This window comes from Camellia sinensis, chromosome 4 (genome assembly GCF_055761805.1).
Source record: "Camellia sinensis isolate YWXY chromosome 4, ASM5576180v1, whole genome shotgun sequence".
Lineage (NCBI taxonomy): Eukaryota > Viridiplantae > Streptophyta > Magnoliopsida > Ericales > Theaceae > Camellia > Camellia sinensis.
In genome coordinates this window covers 14,865,075-14,870,074 of record NC_138964.1, presented here as the reverse complement: position 1 = coordinate 14,870,074, position 5,000 = coordinate 14,865,075, and the positions used below count along the sequence as shown (strand labels likewise).

At 31.9% G+C, this 5,000-nt stretch overlaps 1 pseudogene; it reads right to left on the bottom strand.

Moving 5' to 3' along the window:
* Window positions 1–4,145: 4,145 nt before the first annotated feature.
* On the bottom strand, window positions 4,146–4,493 carry LOC114264123 (uncharacterized; annotated as a pseudogene).
* Between the last annotated feature and the right edge of the window lie 507 nt (window positions 4,494–5,000).

Sequence of the window (5,000 nt, the reverse complement as noted above, 5' to 3'; positions counted from 1 at the left end):
TCGGGGTACTTTATTAAGTATATAATTAGCAGAAAGTATTGTTTCCCCCCTACAAGTTCTGAGGTAATCCAGAACTTATTAACATGACATTCATTATTTCTTTTAAAGTCCTATTTTTCCTTTCAGCAATTCCATTTTGCTGAGGTGAGTAAGGAGCAGTAGTTTGATGAATTATTCCATGTTCTTTACAAAACTCACCAAAAGGTGATTCATATTCACCACCTCTATTACTTCTAATTTTCTTGATTTTCTTACCAAGTTGATTTTCAACTTCATTCTTATATTGAATAAAAGTTTCCAAAGCTTCATCCTTGGTTTGAATTAGATAAACATAACTATATCTAGTATAGCCGTCTATAAAAGTGATAAAATATTTTTTCCCACCTCTAGGTTGAATTGATTTAAAATCACAAATATCACTATGAATTAATTCAAGTGGTTCCGTACTTCTTTCAATTGAATTAAAAGGAGTTTTAGATAATTTTGCCTCAACACAAATTTCACATTTATGATTTGAATCAATGTCAAATTTAGGTAAACATTCCATATTAATTAATCTACGCAAAGATCCATAATTAACATGTCCTAATCTACCATGCCATAAATTTGAAGACTCGAGCAAGTAAGAAGAAGATGTAGTATTATTAATAACTGAGGGTACAACGGTCATTACATTTAACTTGAAAAGGCCATCAGACATGTAACCTTTTCCTACATACATCCCATTCTTAGTAAGTACAAATTTATCACTCTCAAATACTAGCCTAAACCCATTCTTACTCAACAGAGATTCGGAAACAAGATTCTTGCGAATATCCGATACATGCAGCACATTGTTGAGAGTGAGTTCCTTTTCAGATGTCATCTTGAGTACAATCTTTCCTTGTCCTTCAACTTTGGAAGTTGAGGAGTTGCCCATAAAAAGTTGTTCACCATTATCCACTGTAGAATAAGATGTGAACATCTTTTTGTCGGCACAAATATGGCGAGTAGCACCAGTGTCCACCCACCATTCTTTAGGATTTCCGACAAGATTTGCCTCGGAAACAACTGCAGAAAGATTGATATCATCTATACCATTGGAAATATTGTTCACTTCGGTCATATGGGCTTGAGCATGCTTCTTGCTTGTTATTCTTTTGCTTTTGCCTTTACTACGACAATCTTTGGCCCGATGCCCCTCTTTGTCACAGATGTAACGTTTGCCATTAAACTTGTACTTTTTATTTTTCCCCCCTTTAGAGCCTTGTGATGAACTTTCTCCAGAAGACTTTCGTTTCTTGATTTTTGAAGCATGTTCCACCACATTTGCCTTAAACTCCATAGGATGCTTACCAGCCCGTTTATCAGAATTGTGGTTGTCCTCCTCAATCCTCAAACGCACAATTAATTCTTCCATAGAAATTTCTTTGCGCTTGTGTTTGAGGTAGTTCTTGAATTCCTTCTAGTCTTTTGGTAATTTCTCAATTAAGGCTGCAACTTGGAAGGATTCACTGAGAGACATACTTTCTGCGTGAATGTCATGCAAAATGAGTTGGAAATCTTGAACTTGGCTGATCACAGTTTTTGAATCAACCATTACAAAATCCAGGAATCTGCCTACCACAAATTTCTTTGAGCCGACATCTTCCGTTTTGTATTTTTTCTCCAAAGACTCCCAAAGTTCCTTTGCTATCTTGATAGGACTGTAGACGTTGTATAATGTGTTGTCAAGTCCGTTCAAGGTGTAGTTCCGGCAAAGGAAATCGTCATGTTTCCAGGCATCAACCGCAGCAACCACTTGCCGGTCGGTTTCATCCTCTTTCGGGATAGGAGCATCTTCACGGAGGAAACGGGCCAGGTTCAGAGTTGTAAGATAGAACAACATTTTCTGTTGCCATCTTTTAAAGTCAGTTCCTGAGAACTTCTCTGGCTTCTCTCCATGATTTATTAGTACTGTCACCACAGGAGAGGGGGTTGGTGCAATTGCAGTCACCACAGTAGTACTTGTTTGGGCATTAGTTTCAGTAGCCATCAATTCTAATTTATAAAACAAAGTTATAATTAGAATTTACACTACACAGAAATTAAACCAAATTCACAGAATTAAATTCTGTAAAAATAAAAGAAACAAGAATGTAACTTTTATTTTCCAATTAATTTGGAAATAAAACAAAATTTTATTCAACCAAATTAATTCCACACAGGAAATTAAATTCTGTAAAATAAAAGAAATAAGAAAATAACTTTTATTTTTCAATTAATTTGGAAATAAAACAAAATTTTATTTAACCAAATTAAATCCACACAGAAAATTAAATTCTGTAAAATAAAAGAAATAATAAAATAACTTTTATTTTTCAATTAATTTGGAAATAAAATAAAATTTTATTTAACCAAATTAAATCCACACAAAAAATTAATTTCTGTAACAGTTCAATAATTAAAATACAAAAACAGAATTTTAAGTAATGAAAACTCAGAAAACAATTTCTAAAACTAAAATTAATTTCTGAGAAAATTCCACAAAAATATATTCTAAATTGTTAATGACACCAGTATCGTACTACAAGTTGTCAAAGAAAATAGAAAGTATATTACTACTATCTGTCAAATAGCATATAATCACTATTTATTTTTTCAACCAGAATATTATTTTGTAAATCTACAAAAAATAATTTTCTTAAAAGAAGAAAGAGAAAAGGAAACAAACAAAAAATTCTGTAAACAGAATAATTCAAATCTGTCTTAAGATTGTTGGAACAATCTTCTGTGTAAATAAAATAAATGGATACTAATTCAAACAAAATAAAATAAAACTTACAGAATTTATTTTGTTAAACTGAATGAATAATTAAAGACCAAATCGAGTGTGTGACACTCTGTCCTTAAGATAGATTCGCCCCGCTACGGTGCTTACGGTTTTGTGGCGTCTATCTCCCAGGATACAATGATCTTCACAAATTTGTAGTAACACTTTAAACAAATTTGTCCAGCGAACTAGAACCTTGTGTTCTATAACTCTCTGAAATTTTCTCTAAAATAATATGAAGAATAAAGGACGCAAGAGAGCAAAATGAAGGCATGGAAAATAAATTTTCGGAAATCAATCAAAATTGGAATGGGGCTGCCTTTATATAGGCTTTGTTGGCACCTAATCAATTTGAATAGAAAAGGTATGAAGAAGGGACATAACCCTTCCTTTAAAATAAAGAGACACCATGAAAGGTTTGCACCATTTTATTCAAATGGAGGTTTGACCATTCCTTTAACACAAAAAGACACTATGAAAGGTTACACCCGTTCATTCAAAATGGAGTCTATTTCAATTCACAACTGCCTCTTTATAAATTTTCCAACAACTACAACATATAAGAGTTTTAAAAATTAATTTCCCCCCCTAAAGCTACAAATTTTGTTGTAAAAAATATTTGGAAATCAATTTCTGTTGTCATGAGGATAATCGTTAAAAAGTCATCCCAAAAAGTTAAAAAAAATTAGCACCAAAATTTTGAAAATGTTGCTAATAAAAATGCACTTTTAGGGACAAAATACTTTGACCCAAAAAAGGTTTATTTTTTAGACAATAAATTTTGGTCTCAAAAGATAGCAATTCATCACTAAATATCCAATTTTGTCACTAAAAATATAATAATGACACTTTTGATTACTAAAATATATTATCCTTAAAAAGTAATTTTATTCCAAAATTTTCATCTCAAAATTCTTAATTTGTTGTATTGAGTATTGTTAAATAGTTTGATATATATTATTGGACACATTTCCTAACAACTTATGCTTTTGAAAAAATTGGTAATTTAGCATAGTATTAGAGCTTTGGTCGAGATAACTCTTGGGTTCAAGTCTCTTTATTAGCATTTGATATTATGTCCCTATTTGATTTTCTCCTCTTTGTTTGATTATTTGCTTCTCTTTGTGTTTGATTCTCTATTTGTCTCTCCACATACACAAGACGGGATTACGTGAAGAAACTTGTGCATAATGTAGCTAACCTATTTGACAATATGTTTTGGAACGCAATTTAGTTCACAATTCCCATTGGCATCAAACTTTTCATTAGATTATGGTAAGAGACTTTATCATTATTGATCATATCTTAATATTTGGCATTGCATTTCCAAATACATATTTAGAGTATATTGAATTTATAAGATGGTTCCATTCCATCCAAATTTGTTGCCCAGAGTGTCATAGAATTTGAGGAAGAATCTTCTAGGAGGAACAGACAACTTGGCTTCAAGTATGGTTGAAATTGTAGCACTAAGCTTCTTGTTTACATCTGGGTTAAGACCTCCAATGGACACCACTTCACCATAGGCTACTGGGTCCTCAATCCCACTTATAGCAATGGGGACTGAACCCTTCAACATAACCATCACATGAGCCTCTAGTTTTCCGATAAGATCGGCGACGGCGGAAGTGGCTTCTTTGAGGATGGAGGAGATATCAATGCCCTCCAGGTTCACGTTAGTAGATAGGTTCAAGCAAGGCATCTCTTCTTCTCCCTACTCAAAAACCCTAACTCTCTCTCCCTTTTGAATTCTTTATTATTCAACCAAGTTGATTCATGAATTTATAGGGACCTTTCGGACTTCGGTCTAATGGTTGTGTAGTATCATTTTGTAATTTGAGATTATGGGTTCAATTTTTATAGAGATAAGTTTGATATTTATAGAATTTGTTTCTTTCTATTATGAGAGTTGTATGTAATTGATTGGATTACTGGTGATTACTAGATTGGGATACTTTTGTTTGGTTTTGATTGTTTTTTTAAAAATTGATTTTTTATTTTTTGTATTTTTTTTAGTGAATTGTTTTGATATTTTAGGTAAATTTTTTACTTTATAATTGTACATAGCTTAAATGCATTTAAAAAGTAAAGAATAATGCTATATGTACTAATTAATGTACATACTAGTGTACTAACAGATGATGTGACATCATTTGTATGGTTTTGGGTGTTTATAGCTTATATAATAAATGTGGTCAATAATAATATT